The sequence below is a fragment of the Danio rerio genome, chromosome 9, assembly GCF_052040795.2.
Source record: "Danio rerio strain M-AB ecotype USA chromosome 9, GRCz13ab, whole genome shotgun sequence".
NCBI lineage: Eukaryota > Metazoa > Chordata > Actinopteri > Cypriniformes > Danionidae > Danio > Danio rerio.
In genome coordinates, this window is record NC_141029.1 from 28,860,426 (window position 1) to 28,877,970 (window position 17,545).

The 17,545-nt window shown below is 35.0% G+C and overlaps 1 protein-coding gene and 1 long non-coding RNA gene across 9 annotated transcripts in view; one reads left to right on the plus strand and one right to left on the minus strand.

Moving 5' to 3' along the window:
• LOC141376138 (uncharacterized) overlaps positions 1 to 17,545 on the plus strand; it is a 1,062,333-nt gene that overhangs the window by 892,743 nt on the left and 152,045 nt on the right. The gene's annotated exons all lie outside the window — the stretch shown is intronic.
• The window catches only part of LOC141376140 (uncharacterized), an 89,190-nt gene that overhangs the window by 48,248 nt on the left and 23,397 nt on the right, over positions 1 to 17,545 (minus strand). The window contains exon 3 of one of the 2 annotated variants that reach the window (XR_015499621.1): positions 1,843 to 2,331. The exons of the other annotated variant lie outside the window; for it this stretch is intronic. This is a non-coding gene — a long non-coding RNA (uncharacterized LOC141376140). Of the gene's footprint in view, positions 1 to 1,842; positions 2,332 to 17,545 lie in introns of those variants that run through there. 2 annotated transcript variants of the gene reach the window in all.

Consider the following 17,545-nt stretch of genomic DNA (forward strand, 5'->3'; position numbering starts at 1 on the left):
CATAATTAATAACAAAAAAGCACTAAGATGCATATTTATTTAATTGACACTGTCAACTGTCACAGCGAATTCAGGGAATTCAATTTATTTATTCATTTATTTTTCTTTACAAAAAAATCTTCTCATGTCAGATTATGTTCACTCACAATGGTAGAATATTTATCGAATATCATCACAGTTTCCACACGAGTACATTTATTACTGACTGGAATTCAAAGTGAGGTGCAGTGCAGAGGCCTAAATTCTCTCTCACAAACACATGTTGTCCAAAAAATGTCATCATTGTGAGCTTAGCATTTTTTTCACTGAGTGAAAAGATGACAAGTTGAAGTCCATTACTTTTTCTTTGTGTGTGTGTGTGTGTGTGTGTGTGTGTGAGAGAGAGAGAGAGAGAGAGAGAGAGAGAGACAGACAGAATGAATGTGTGACATTTACTGAAATTGCCTTTAAAAGCAAAAAAAAAAAAAAAAATCTTGTTCCTGCCTCTCCATTTGAAACTAAGCAGGGTGAGCAAAATCCTGCATGTGCTACTCTTCTCTATAATGCTGCAAATCTTGCTCATTTCTGATGAAATCCAATGAAACCGCATTCAAAGTTAGTGCCAGTCGTAGGAGGTCTGGCTAGCATTAACCGAGCCAATATGAGGCTCCTCCTGAGACTGGCACGACCTGGCGACCTGGACTCGCTGACCATTAACACATGCACATTAACACCAGTCATTATAGCACATATATCCACACATTGGTCATGATTGAGACTAATGTTAGTAATTAACGTTAGCAAATGACTGTTCTCCATTAAGGATAACAATGTTCGATTACACATTAGACCACTTGTGTTTACTCTCCGAATCTGACGCAAACACACACACACACACACACACACACACAAACACCTATATGAATGCTGTTTATCTGTTTTCCTGGATGCTTCGTAGTTGCAGGATGTGGCATATATGCAGGTCATTAGGAAGGAGGGTGGGCCGCGGTGGGATTTCACCACTAATAGACCCCTATTTTAGCTGGATGAGGGTTTGTGAGTAAAAAACACACAAAACACTCATGTTGCTATGTCAGCAAGAGCAATGGATGAGGGGAAATGTTGGAGGGAAGGGGAGAAACTCATTTGCTTTCATCAGGCAGAACATACTCTGGTTCTTCAAACACTGGTACTTTTATGTTTTTATTTTAATGATTATAAATATAGTTATGATTTTGGGACCAGATGTAGAATTCAGAGCTTACTGACATTATTGACTCACCACAATGGCTGTGCAATGATTTTGTATTTTGGAAAACACTGAGATGTTTTACTGTAAGTGATGGAATATTAACTGTTTTGGTAAAATGACATGCAAAATTACTTTGAGCATTTACTGTCTGTTGATTTCAACTCATGTACTTGGAGCAAATTGATTTTATTTGTTTATTTAATGAGATATGCAAATACAATTTATGCTATACACGTTCATACTCAAAATACTCTATTGGTTGATTATATACAATAAATCCATTAGAATTTCTTTATTTTAATTAAATTTCTGTTATGCACATTTTTACTCTAAATACCTTGCTGGTTAATTATACAATAAGTCCATGAGAATTTATTTATTTATTTATTTATTTATTTATTTATTTATTTATTTATTTATTTATTTATTTATTTATTTATTTATTTATTTATTTATTTATTTATTCATTTATTTATTCATTTATTAGAATTTAATTTCTGTTATGCACATTTTTACTCCAAATACGTGGTCATTTGATTATACAATAAGTCCATGGGAATTTATTTATTTATTTATTTATTTATTTATTTATTTATTTATTTATTTATTTGTTCATTCCTTTAAATTTAATTTTTTATGCTCATTGTTATTTAAAATGTTTTGTCAGTTGATTATACAATAAGTCTATATTAATTCATTCATTCATTCATTCATCCATTCATTCATTCATTCATTCATCCATTGATTTCTTCATTCAGTCATTCATTCATTTGAATTTAATTTGTTATGCTTATTTTTACTCAAAATATTTTGTTGATTAATACATTAAGTCTATGAGAATGTATTTATTTATTCATTCATTCATTCATTCATTCATTTAAATTTTATTTATGCTATGCACATTTTTACTCAAAATAAAGTTGATTATACAATAAGTCCATGAGAATGTATTTATTCATTCATTCATTCAAGCTGCGGTCACACTGCACTTTTCTCCCCACAGACTTCCATTTATGAATGCATCAGGCCAGAAATGCAAGCTCCTGCGACAAGTTTTGCAGTTTGCTGCGTTGGATTGTTCAAGCTTTGTGAATTCTGACCTGCAAAACAGTATCACATGATTGCGTGAGAATAAGCAACAAATTGGTTGATTATACAATAAATCCATGATAATGCATTTATTTTTTTGATTGTTTATTCTTCAATTCATTCATTTATTTATCTAAATTTATTTTATGCTATGCACAGTTTTACTCAAAATTCTTTGTCGGTTGATTACACAATAAATCTGTGAGATTGTATTTATTTATTTACTTATTTATTTATTTGAATGTAATTAATGCTATGAAAATTTCTACTCCAAAAATTCAGTTTATTATACAAGTCCATAAGAACTCATTCATTCATTCATTCATTTGTTTATTTGAATTTAATTTATGCTATGCAAATTTTTACTCAAAATACTTTGTCATTTGACTATAAAATAAATCCATGATTATTCATTCATTCATTCATTCATTCATTCATTCATTCATTCATTTGATTTTAATTTATCTTATGCAAATGCAAACCGGAGCACCCAGAGGAAACCCACGCAGGGAGAACATGTAAAGAAAATGCCAACTGACTCAGCCGAGGCTCGAACCAGCGATCTTCTTGCTGTGAGGCAACAGAACTACCTAATGCGCCACTTTTTTGGTTCATTGTAAAGTTAAATTATTTATTTATTTATTTATTTATTTATTTATTTATTTATTTATTTATTTATTTATTTATTTATTTATTTATTTATTTATTTATTTATGTATTTATTTATTTATTTAATTATTTATTTATTTAATTATTTATTTATTTATGTCAAAGTGTCAAGGCAATTAAATAATTTAAAACTGTTTTTCCCCCAAAATATATATATTTTTTAAAATTCGTATGGGGTCGAGGCAAAATATGGCATATGCTGGTCATTAGGAAGGAAGGCGGGCCACAGTGGGATTTCACCACGAATAAACTCCCATTTTAGCCCAATGAGTATCTGTGTGAGTTAAAAACACACACAAACTATTGCTGCTATGTCAGCAAGAGCAAAGGATGAGGGGGAATGTTGGAGAGAAGAAGAAAAACTCATTTGCTTGTTAAATTTGTGTGAACTGTTGTAATTTGGAAGCCGGAGAGGAAGAGAAACAAACAGAAGCCCGCTGGCCTTGTCTGGAGATTCAGAGATGTAGTCTGCAGGTCTGGCCTCGAGCCTGTGAGCAGCTCCATTTAAATCTGGCCGCTTTGCTGTGTGACTGAATCCAGATCAGGTTTGAGCTGGAGTCCAAGAGATCCATCCAAGTGTGGAGAGACAGCTCCCATTATACTGACCACTGACATGACCACGTCCTCTCACAATACATTCATCTTCCATCCTGGACATGATCTCGCTGATTTATTTATTTTTTGCTTCGATTCAGTATAATTTGCCAGCACAGTTGTGTCCCATACTATTGTGCTCACAGGGTTTAAAAGGATAGTAAAATGTAAAAATGCTGGGTTCCACACAATTCCTTCATGTTGTCCCACCATATTTCGACTAAGTTTTCTAAATGAATTTAACTAATTTATGTGTGTTGAACATAAAACAATTAAGTGGTTCCAAACCTCTTCCACTTATGGTTGAATAACAAAAAAAAAAATCGTGTTGGTTCAACTCATATGCATCATGCAATATCTACAAAAGAGAAATTTGATACACAGTTTACATTTTAGGTTGGGCAAAAGTTATGATTAAAGCCTATTTTATCTGTTTTTGGAAGCATATTTGGTGTATTAACATTAGATTCCAAGCTAATACACATGATCCAAATGAGAGCCATATTTTATATTTTAAATGTGTGTAATACAATATCATTTGTCAGTAAAAAGTTGGATATTAGAATAATTGGAGATAAGAATTAGTATAATAAGAGCATACTATGTCACCATTTAAGCTGCCATGTCAATCAACATTTCTTCCTCCACACTTTTATTAAAAAAAAAAATCTTTCCTTTTTTTTAGGGATGAAGTAGCATATTATCTAGCATGCATTTAAAAGTTAATGACCAAACGCGTCTTAGGTGCTGTTTACATTGTATTTTTTTTTTTTTAAACACATATGTGGCCTTAATTGTAATTGCATTGTTTACATTTTTTTATATATATTGTGGATTATATTATATATGTAGCTGTATTTATTGTAATTTCTTTTAAAAAATCTTTTTGGATTAGTATCATATGTTAGGCACCTAGGGTCTGAGAGTAACACAATTCTGATTTTCTGTATGTCCTGTACATGAACAATAAAGTTGACTTTGACTTTGAGTTTGATGTTTTGTGACCGTTATGCCTGGGCTCCAAACTACTCTTTGACTTGTGAAAACTGAGCGCTTTCAAAATGCTAAAGAAGTTTGTAAACATTGGTGTTGTATTTAATTTAGACAGACCAAAATGCAAACTTTCGAAAACAGAGGTTCTGTGAATCATTCCCTGATTCGTCAAACCTTTCTCATATGACCATACACAACTGGTAGACTGCAATTACGGAAGTTGGCAATATATGCACATGTCCTATGAGCATGAATGGTCTCGTATCATGAGTTTTAGCCTGTGTTGTGTCAGCAGACTTTTTTTTCACTCGCACTTGACGCTTCATCCACGTCCGGTGTGAATGCAGTATTATGCAAACACCTAAAGAGATTTCTCAACACAACATGCACAACTGGCAGTTAGTTATTCTCAGTATAATATGAATATCATGACATTTACAACATTTACTTTCCTCCATTTAATATTAATGTTACATATTAATTGATATTGACAGTAAAAATTACTCATCATTACAACTTATATAGCTGATCATCTACATCTAACCATCAGTTTTGCATTCTCAATGTTTACAGTGAATCATTTGTTTGCAAGAATCTGCTCTTGAAATGTGTACAGGTAATGGTAGACCACTCAGGTAACCTTCTCATTTGGATTTTTTAGATTTATTACAATTTGGGACACCGTAATTATTTTTCTTTTCAAAATCTATTTAGGAAACATATTTTGGGAATTGGGACACATCAAGTGTTTTGAGGTTTTCAGCTCTGCTTGTGTTCATATTTGCGTCCGTGTGTGTGCATGTGTGTAAGGGAGCGTGAGCAAAATGGTGCCCCTCCCTGTGTTAAAAGCCCTCTTGAGTCTGGGCAGGTGTGTGGAAAAGGGTTTGAAGTTTGCAGAAAAGTGCTGCTTGGTTACCATGGTCACTTACTCGCCATTAAGCATCTCTCTGTAATTACTGTGTCCAATCGATGTGCACGATGATGCATTTTGTGGTCTCTGTAATGTCTTGAGGTTTTAGTGCATGTGTGTGTGTGCGCGTGAGAGAGAGTGCTTTGGTGGTTTGTGTCATTCTGTGTTTGGCTCAAATTCATGTTTTTTTCAGTCTTTTTTTCCATTTTCCACATGAAATTACCATTAAAAAGTTTTTTGTTTTTTTTGCGAGTGTGTTTTTAGTCTTTCTGAAAAGGTGAAAAAAGCTGCTCAAATAGATCAGATCAGACAGACCAGATTCAGATATATATTCAGTCCAAAATTACTTAATTAATTTTAAATAAAGGCTTTTAAATCAACACAGTAACACATTGTAATACAGTTTTGTTACACTAACACCAACTACATTAGCTCACAGCATTTATTAATAGATTTATAATCTAGATGTTTGTTAAAAGATCGTCGCTCTAAAGATATTCCTAACTTATTTTTACTTCTTCTTATACAAATGTTTTTTTTTTAGTAGTGTTATATATATATATATATATATATATATATATATATATATATATATATATATATATATATATATATATATATATATATATATACATTTTTATAGGCATGTTCAGTCTCTTTAATAGTAGTAGTAATAAACTTTATTGTCCTTGACAGGGAATTTGTAGTATCACAGTTTGTGTACCTGTAATTCACGCATTTGCAACAAGTTTTAGTTCACTTAATGACCATTGGTGTCACTACCAATGAGGTTTTTAGCAGGGGTTCCCAAACGTTTTAACCCCTTAAATAACAATGCCAGTGACTCAGATATACAAATCTTGCATGCAACAGTGCACACACGCCAATAGGCCTGAGTATATTCTTTGTTTAATTTTGGAGGTTGTCACTCCGAGACCTTTCTCCATGTTCAGTCATGGCCTTTATTTTTAATGTATGTAAGTGCCGTAAAGGTGTCAGAACGTTTAACCTGGTGCCATAACCCCCACTTTAGGTACTGCAGTTCAAAGTTTCATAGGATGAGTCTGGGGGAAAAAGTTTTGAAACTACTGCTTTTGCTGTTTTATATTATGCTGATGACATATGTGATGAAGAACTAGCTATGATCTTTTTGCAGTAAAGCTTTTAATAATGAGTGTGATGAGTATCAAGACTATTGCTGTTTGTCATAATCTTCATGACTAACAATGATTAATTGTATATAGTGCATCCAGAAAGTATTCATTGCGCTTTACTTTTTTCCACATTTTTTGGTCCAGCCTTATTCCAAAATGCATTCAATTCATTTATTTCCCCAAAATTCTTCACACAATACTCCATAATGACAATGTGAAAAAAAGATTTTTTGAAACTGTTGCAGATTCACTAAAAATAAAAAACCCTGAAAAATCACATGTTTTTACAGCCTTTGACTTGAATCTCTAAATTGAGCAGTTTCCACTGATCAGTCTTGAGATGTTTCAGTAGCTTAATTGGAGTTTACCTGTGGTCAATTCAGTTGATTGTACATGATTTGAAAAGGCAACGGAATTGTCTGTGGACCTCCGAGACAGGAATGTCTCAAGGCACAAGGCTGGGGAAGATTACAGAATAATTTCTGCTGCTCTGAAATTTCCAATTAGCACAGTGGCCTCCATCATCCGTAAGTGGAAGATGTTTGGAACAACCAGGACTCTTCCTAGAGCTGGTTGGCCATCTAGGCTGAATGATCGGGGGAGAAGGGCCTTAGTTAGGGAGGTGATCAATAACTCGATGATCACTCTGTGTGAGCTCCAGCATTCTTCTGTGGAGAAAGGAGGATCTTACAGAAGGACAACCATCTGTGCAGCTATCCACCTGTAGGCCTGTATGGTGGAGTGGCCAGACGGAAGCCACTCCCCGCCTGGAATGTGCCAAAAGGCATCTGAAGGACTCTCAGACCATAAGAAACATAGTTTTCTGGTCTGATGAGACTAAAATTTAACTGTTTGTAGTGAATGCCAGGCGTTACGTTTAGAGAAAACCAGGCACCGCTCATCACCAGGCTAATACCATTCCTACAGTGAAGCATAGTGGTGGCAGCATCTTGCTGTGGTGATGTTTTTCAGCAGCAGGAACTGGAAGACTAGTCAGGATAGAGGGAAAAATAAATGCAGCATCCTGAATGAAAACCTTCTTCAGAGTGCTCTTGACCTCAGACTGGGGCAACGATTCATTGACCCAAAGCGCACCACTAAAATATCAATGGAGTGGCTTCACAACAACTCAGTGAATGTTTTTTAGTGGCCCAGCAAGAGCCCAGAGCTAAATCTTATTGAACATCTCTGGAGACATCTGACAATGGCTGTGCAAAGTTGCTTCCCATCCAACCTGATAGAGCTTGAGAGGTACTGCAAAGAGGAATGGGCAAGAATACCCAAAGACACGTGTGCCAAGCTTGTGGCATCATATTCAAAAAGACTTGAGGCTGTAATTGCTGCCAAAGTTGCATCAACAAGGTATTAAGCAAAGGCTGTGAATTCTTATATAGGCTACATGTGTATTTTCAATTTTTTATTTTTTAATAAATTTGCAACAATTTCAAAAAATCTTTTTTGGAATAAGGCTGTAACGTAAACAAAAAAAAAAAGTGAAAAAAGGGGAAGCGCAATGAATACTTTCTGGATGTACTGTACTGTATACATATACTGTAAACAGGATTTTAGCTGTGATGCCATCTTTTTATCTTTTTCTTTGTTCTCTTTTTTAGTTACCAAAAGTACCTTTTAGTAAACAGTTCTTGAAAAGAATCATTATTTGGTTGTGTGAACACCTTTTAGCCTACAAAAGTTTCACTTTATAGAATCACTTTCACTTTATAAGTTGACTGGAAAGGTTCTTACACGTTCTTCATTAAACCACTGGTGTCAATAGAGAACTGCAGAGCTTAAACTAGAATTGACTGCATGTTAGCAAAGAATTAGTGTGAATAATTACAAACAAATAGACTTTTCCTGAAGTTACACTGTTTCTTCAAGACAAAAGCTTCTTAATTAAAAATAGGACTGGTAATATTAATGCAAATTCCACAACTCGTAGCTTATGATTGCCTTCATTTTAGCACAAATCCTAAAAAGCTTCTGTCCTTGTTCAACCCCACATGAAGAAGTAAAAATCTTTAATCTCCTCCAGCATTTTCTTTCATGGTACTTTGCCAATCTCAATGTGCACGAGCACTTCTTTTCTCCAGGATTAGGCCTGCTATTTTTCCGGTTGGCTTGTAACAGTGCTGGTATTATATTCCAGCCTGTTTCTTTTAATCAGGGAGGTAAAGGAACAATCACTTACTCCAGCAGGATAGCCGCTCGAGGATCTGGACCAAAGTGAGATGCTTATTTGTTCAGAGTCTCGAGACCGCGTTGGTTTATTTTAGCAGGCTGGGAGAACGTCTAAAGTCAGTGCAGAGGAAGCACGGCCCATGCGCAGATCCATGTGGAAAACACACATACTGTATGTATATGTGTGTGTGTGTGTGTGTGTGTGTGTGTGTGTGTGTGTGTGTGTGTGTGTGTGTGTGTGTGTGTGTGTGTGTGTGTGTGTGTGTGTGTGACCAAATAGGGGATTTTTGGAAGTGCACTGAAAATACTTAAAATGGGGTTTGGAAGGGGAAAAAGGAGGGGCGGAGAGAGAAAATGGAAGGTGTAAGCGACTGTTTTGAAACACTATATTGACGATGAATGAGCAGGGACATTACAGGAGAGAAGTTGAATGGAGAAAAAACACAAAGCGATAAAGAAAGAGAGTGAGAAAGCGAGAGGATGTGTTTGAATGGGCTGGCGACAGACATGTTTCCACTGAGCGAGGCAAACGGCGTCTCTCTGCTGCTAAATAGACATGATGAATGAGGGAGAAGCTGCCTCTGACAGACATTATGTTATAAATGTTACCGAGAAACGTGTGTGTATGTGAGGAGCACATATGTGGTTCATAAAGGTGATTTCCACATTAAACGGGAGGAAAAAGAACGAGGCATGTGGGATAAATGAATGATGTAAGGAACTTATGGTTTTTCTGTCTTGTATACTGTACACACATACAAAATATGCAGTTTGATTTATCTGTAATTTTTTTTTCACAGAATATTGTCTGTGTACAGTAATTGCATTACAGGTAGTTGGTCACAAATTAGTATTTGCCATTACCTAATATGGTATTAGAAGGTGGAGCTCTCTGATTCTAGAAAGTAGTGGACAAATGTACAGTTCAGGGTATGTCTGGATGAAATTTACCTTTATCAGCATTTAGGAGATAAGCAAATTAGCAATAAGACTTCAATCTAGCATTGTTTGAATTCAAAATTCACATTTCATATTTTAATGGTAAAACTATGATAAAAGTTAATTATTTCATTGTTTAGAAGGATATTAGCATAGCTTCTAACTGACATAACTACATCAAACAAAACTGAATTGGGATTAACAATTTATGAGTGTGTATATCTGTATATAGCATAAACGTATACACAGCAAATACACTCACCGGCCACTTTATTAGGTACAGCGTACTAGTACTGGGTTGGACCCCATTTTGCCATCAAAACCGCCTTAATCCTTCATAGCATGTATTCAACAAAGTACTGAAAATATTCCTCAGAAATTTTGCTCCATATTGAGACGATAGTATCACGCAGTTGCTGCATATTTGTCGGCTACACATCCATGATGCAAATCTTTCGTTCCACCACATTCCAAAGGTGCTCTATTAGATTGGGTTCTGGTGACTGTGGAGGCCATTCGAGTACAGTAAACTCATTGTCATGTTCAAGAAACCAGTCTGAGATGATTTGCGCTTTATGACACGTTATCCTGCTGGAAGTAACCATCAGAAGATGGATACGCTGTGGGTCATAAAGGAATAGACATGGTCAGCAACAATACTCAGTAGGCTGTGGCATTCACAATGCTTCATTGGTACTAATGGGCCCAAAGTGTGCCAAGAAAATATCCCCCACACCATTACACCACCACCACCATCCTGAACCGTTTATACAAGTCAGGATGGACCTATGCTTTTATGTTGTTGACGCCAGATTCGCACCCTACCATATGAATGTTACAGCAAAAATCGAGACTCATCAGACCAGGCAATGTTTTTCCAATTTTCTGTTGTCCAATTTTGGTAAGCCTGTGTGAATTGGAGCCTCAGTTTCCTGTTAATAGCTGACAGGAGTGGCACCCACTGTGGTCTTCTGCTGCTGTAGCCCATCTGCCTCAAGGTTAGATGTGTTGTGCATTCAGAGATGCTCTTCTGCATACTTTGGTTGTTACGAGTGGTTATCAGCTTAAACCAGTTTGGCCATTCTTCTCTGACCTCTGGCATCAACAAGCCATTTGTGCCCACAGAACCACTTGTCACTGGATATTTTCACTTTTTTCGGACCATACTCTGTAAACCCTAGAGATGGTTGTGCTTGAAAATTCCAGTAAATCAGTAGTTTTTAAAAAAAAAAAAACTCAGACCAGTCCGTCTGGCACCAACAACCATGCCACGTTCAAAGTCACTTAAATCATCTTTCTTCCTCATTCTGATGCTCAGTTTGAACTGCAGCAGATCGGCTTGACCATGTCTACTTGCCTAAATGCATTGAGTTGCTGCCATGTGATTGGCTGTTTAGAATTTTGAGTCAATGCGCAGTTGGAGCTAATAAAAAGGCCAGTGAGTGTAAGGAGGGTAGTAGCATATAACAAGCTATATATAACATGCTATATACCGTACATGTTCCAAAACAACAAAAAATAATATATGATTTATTTACATGTTAGTGATTTTAGCAAACTTATCCTATGCTCTATATTACAATTATTCTCAGAAAGAAAGAAAGAAACAAAGAAAGAAAGAAAGAAAGAAAGAAAGAAAGAAAGAAAGAAAGAAAGAAAGAAAGAAAGAAAGAAAGAAAGAAAGAAAGAAAGAAAGAAAGAAAGAAAGAAAGAAAGAAAGAAAGAAAGAAAGAAAGAGACACACACAAAGGGGTCATCCCTGGAAGAAAATGAAGCCAAAAAAAAAGAAAAAGAAAAAAAGCAGAACACAAAGCTCCACACAAATCAGCAAGACAGACTGAATGATGCATTTATTCATCAGCTTATTTCCGTCTCATCCCTTTGACAATTAAAACCTCCAATTATCATCGCTGGACACCCACTGATCGATATCAGCTGCCCGTTAGCTTGCCTGTAGCATTTTCCCTCTGTTTTGCCCTTTTTTTTTTTGCTCTTTCTTTGTAGTTTTCCTTTCCATTTAAAGGGAAATGTAGTATGTTTTCGCACCCTGATCAGGTTTCTCCACTACAAACTTTAAAACCCAATTATTTTCTTCTTGTCCCCAGTGTGTGTATTGGTTTGTGCTGTGTTTATATGTATGAGATGCATTTCATGTGTTTTTCAATATGTGCTGGGTGCTCCACAGATTGTCAGTCTCGAGTGTATATTGTGTTAAGGTACACGCTTTGAGTGTGTGTGGTTTTATTTGTGTGTGTAAGTGAACACTCAGCCAGGCTCTGCTTCACAGGAAACTTACAGTGGCACAGAGATGATGGAGCTGTCCCGCCTTTTCAATGTCTCTCAACTCGCCCATTAGAAGCCATTTGGGGCTTATGGGATACATAAATATGTGGGTCTATGGCGTTGGCCATAAAAATAATAATTAAAAAAAAGTATATGTATTTGTGTGTGTGTGTGTTATAATTTTACTAATGGGCAACAGAGCATGGTAGAACATGGGCTACATTAAAAACCTTTAGTTCCTGTTGCTAATTGCTCTGCATTTAATATAATTGTTAATGCATTAAATTTAAGCCAATTTATCCCACGCTGTTTTATGTGGTCACTGAAACAGCAGTTGGGTTATTATATTGATGAGTCAGAGTTTACAGTATTTTTTTCAGGGTGTATACTGTATAATTGCGCCTGGAAAGCAAGCATTGATGCCTGTGTGAAGTGGGCTGTAAATGAAAGGGACACTAGAATTTGAGAGAAGAAACAGGACTAATGAGGCATCATAAGACCAATGTATGCCAGCAGAAGCTTAGATGATTACAGCATTTTGAAAACGTGTCAGTAAGTGCACCTTCACTTTACTGTTTTTATTATACTTTTAACTACAAATAAATGGTATGTGTAGATCTGTTTAAAGCTGCAGCCTTTATACATATGTTATTTATAAATAAATAAAGTAAGTGTGTATATAAGTCTTTATATAGTTTATATTTTATATATTAGATCTGGCAGGTCAGTCACTGCTGTAGAGTAGCCTAGCCTGTTAAACACTGATAAGCAGCACTGGCTACTTTGCAAGAAGCATGCTGTTTTAATCATCTAGAGTGCCAAGTGTAAACAAAAAAAAAAAACCTCCTTCTAAAAAATGTAATCTAAAATTTAAGGTAAATAAAAGAAATCTGGTTGCCAGAATTGTGTTAAAACATTTAGTAGAAGTGGTAAAATAATACAAAATTACATTAATAGATTATGTTTCACTACTTTAAAGGGTTTAGATAACATTCATGCAACTACTAAACAGCTTGATAACACACATGACACTTAAGTAATGCAATAAATATTTAATTTACCTTATGTATCATTAATAATTAATGTACATTACTAATGAAAAAAAACTAGTAAGTTAAGTAAAACCTAAAAAGAAACGGAATGTAATTTAATGTTAAAAAAATAAATAAAAATAAATAAACCAGAAGTGTCATGCTGGGAGTTCTGGGAAAGTCAGTTGTATCATGTATTTTAAGGAAACTTATTGTTAACGTGGTTAGAGATTACTGTATGTATATATATATATATATATATATATATATATATATATATATATATATATATATATATATATATATATATATATATATATATATATATATATATATATATATATTTTTTTTTTTATATGTATATATACTTTACTGTATCACTTTTACAGCTTTTTACTGTTAAAACCACTGCCATTTTTTACAGTGTGAAGGCAGTTTATAGTTTATTGGCTAGCATCAAATCATATATGTTAATGAGTTTTCAGCTCATCAAAAAATAATAGTTTGTGGTTTGGCTATTGTAGCTGACAGGTGACGCACTGCAGATTTAGAAGAAGTCAGTCCAAGACTTGCTAAAATATGCAAAGACAGGACATGGAGCACAACAAGGAAAAACACTTACATGCTTTTACACAGAACATGAGGAATTTTCTTATATTTCAGATGAAATGTTGAACTTAAATCAACTCGTAATAAGCTAAACTTACTTTTATTTGTTCTACCCCCCTTCCTTCTTTGGCCATGTGGACATCAGTCTTAGCACCCAAATCTGATTTAATGCTGGCTAAATATCTGTATTTGGGATGTAAAAGGTTTGAAATGTTAGACTAATAAATGTTTTTATTTAATTCTAAATAGTGCTTAAAACACATACATTTTTATATGGAGGACATTTTCGAATTGTGATGTTATAGAATTAGACACTACATATACTCATTATAATCCAAAACCTAGTGAGCAGTTTTTGAGTAATTGTTTATATATTCTATCACACCTATAATATGCAATAAACATTTAAATGCATAGCAATCATATAAATATAATTTAATTATTGAATATAAATTAATTAATATAAATTAATGCATTTTGTTTTGTACAGTAGGTTGTATTATATTATATTACTGAAAGTAAAATAGTTGTTCATTATGAAAATAAAAATATGTTTGAAATTACAATTTAAAAACAATTAAGAGTGGAGAAAGATCTTGATCATCATCATCATCATCATCTGCTGCTAACGGTTTTTAATAAAATTCAGATGTAATCAAGCTTAGAGATATGTAAATGAGGCTTGTGTATTTATCAGCTACCGTATATGTAAGTTATTGGCTTTAAAATATAATTACTTGCAGCATGCATTGTTGCTATAGGCCAAAAATTCCATGCTGTACATCACTGGATGAAAATGATGACCTAATTATGTAGACAGTGTTTATGTATTAAATCAACAAAACTGTTGCAAGCAATTTATATGAGCTGAATTTAAACAAATTAAATTTAGTAATGCTCAATTTACTGTTTGTTTAAATTCAACCCAAATAAATTGTTTGCAAACACTTACCTTAAAAATGTAGTAAATCCAGTGAATCATCTTTGAATATATATATATTTTTTTTCAGTGTACTGTACTCCTTTTATGATGCTGCATAGTTAGGCAGAAAGCCGTCGAACTTCGTTTTGGACCAGTTATACTGGCAATGAGACAGGAATAAAGTTCAAAACACATGATTTGTGTTATATCATTATGCAATATGTATACTTTCTTTGCATTGCAAATGATCATAAATGTGAATCAAAATCTATTTTGTATGACAATAACAAATTACCAAGGGAAACTAGGGCTGCACAATACAAATTTGTTGTTTCAGCATCTATATGGAAAAGTGCGCAGTGGCATTAAATGTTCACGAAACCCACTAGTACTTTTTTTGAGATCTTAACAGATTTGTGTGTGTTGAGCATCAGTAAAGACAATGTTAGAACCTGTTAGCTTAAATTGTGGGAAAAACTGGATAATTTGGAGCTTTTGGCAGCTTATTTCAGTTTCGGGGTTTTAAATTATTTTTGGGGCAGGATCAAAATCGGCGACGTAGCACAAAACTGCAAGTGCAAAGATGACATGTCAGTTTCTCATTATTATTCATAGCAGAGTTTTCTTAACCTATGAGAAGAGCCTGCTTCTTAATTATTCATGAGAGCACGAGCTTTCTGAAGGCAAGACAGACCTGCCTGATCCACAGGGTTTGTTGCATGTTTTTTCCCCGCAATCATGTCAGAGCCGATACAGCAAAGCTTATGTGTGTGCAGCAAGCATTTTTGTCATGAGAGCAGTACGAGAATTGGAGAATGGCGGACATTGTCTTTTATCAGGAGTTTGTTTACATTTAGGCCGTGCTGCTGTGTTTGCCTAAATCCTCTAGATTACCAACAGGGCTAATGGTTAAAATAGACAGGGCAAGAGACCAGCTGCACTGAGTCTGCATTCTGACCTAGGGATTGAGGGGAAAAGTCCTCATTTAGTGGGCGCAATGTGGCGCAAGGCGCGGCGCAGTAGTCTTTTGGTAGTTTCAGCTTGGCGAAAGAATTGTTTTGAGGCGTTGCGCTACGCTGTTTAAATAGCAAATGCATTAGCGCTCATATGTGCGCCCATAGGCGTTCTGGTCTAAAAAGGAAGGCGTTCTGAGGCGCACTGCTGGCGCGTTGCTATTTTGAGAAACTATAATAGATTTTTCATTAGACCAAAACAAACCCGGTCTGAACTCCGGCTCAGAGTTGCGCCTCGCTTAAACACTGCTTAATACGCACAAGAGAGCAATAGGCAAATATCTTTACATATGAAAAAAATTTAATATTAGGGCTATATATAGGATATAATAAGAATAGATATAGGATATAAATATAAAGGATTAAAATATTACAAAACATATTATTTTCTAGCCTACATAAATATGAAAAATCACTGCTTTTATGTCTTCTTCATCTCAGGAGGCTTTTTCAGTTCATTCATAACAATTTGCATAATGTTATTATTATTAGCAGTATTATTTATTATATCCATATTTATATTTGTTTTATTAAAAACAAGCTTAGATTTCTCACCTGTCAGGTTTTAGGTCATATGGGGCACAGCATGTGTTTTAGGATAGAACTCAGGTTTTTGAACACACTTCGTTAATATTGTTCATTTATTAATTTGCTGGAAATTAGAACTGAATTTAGAAATAGTTTTGAAACAAATATTTGCGCTTAACAAACGCAATGAATTATTTACAGACTAATTGATGTCTGTGCGTAAAGGTTTCCTTATCAAAGAGCGAAAGTGAAAGTACTTTCATTATCTCTCATTCTCACGCAGTAGATGCTCTGTTTAATAGTTTTCTGTTAAAAAAAAAAAACTGTTAACTGTTTGCTTGTGAAATGCTCAGATTTTCCACTTAGACTTACTTTACGTCCTGTAAATAGCGAATGCGCTTATGGCGCGACGCAGCTGGCTCTTAAAGGGAATGGAGGATGAGAATCTAATTGGTTTATTCTCAAAACACACCTATAACTCATTAAGAAAATAAACTCAACCCTTTTAGAACATGCGCCACTGTGCAAAGCGGATTTTCCCATCCTTAAATTAGCAAAAATGCATTCTGACACGCCCTGAAAGCGTTTGCGCCCTGCGTTTTGTGTCAAAATAGTCAAAAAACCGTCAAAATAGAGCCCATAGTGTTTATTTGAACACGATTATCTTTATAATGATATAAATTGTGGTTATCTGTATACGAAATTATGAATAACAAATGTAGCAGGGCATTAAATTACTGTTTATTTCTTTGCATTTTCACTTTGTAAACTCTAAAATCATGCGTCTCCTCACGGTTTGTCTCACATTTTGTGAGCCGACTGACAACAGTTGTTTGCTCCCCTCCTTCTCCCCTGCTGGCCGCGCCCACTCCTGCCCTTTGCTCGCAGAGCTCCATGCCCATTATAATGCATTTTTTAGAAAAAAAATTCTGAGGTAGACTTAAACCGAAAGTGGGGGGTGTCATGACACTTTACATCACATTATGTGGTGCACCGCAGTTAAGAACATGTGAGATTTGTGGTGTTAATCCATACCTTTAGAACCTTTTTAAGGCCTGTGACAGTACAAGCGTATAACGATCGATATGGTAAATCAAGCCCCTCGCACTAGAACAGGAGCCAATACCTATTTGGCATGAAAAGCCCGCCTTCTAATACAGTAGCCAATCATCGATTGCTATAGACTGATACATGTAACACTCCGGGGGAAGGGCTCGGACCAGACGTGAGTTTTTGCAGATTTTGTGTGATTCGGATGTTTAAGAAAAGAACCTAAAGAGACAGATGTTGTTTAATTTTATTAGTGATTCCTAATATGACATGTAATCGTAAGCTTGCCAAGCAGTTTTAGAGAATTTGATGTTTCCCCATTCAGACCGAGCGCGAGCATACTGCCCGA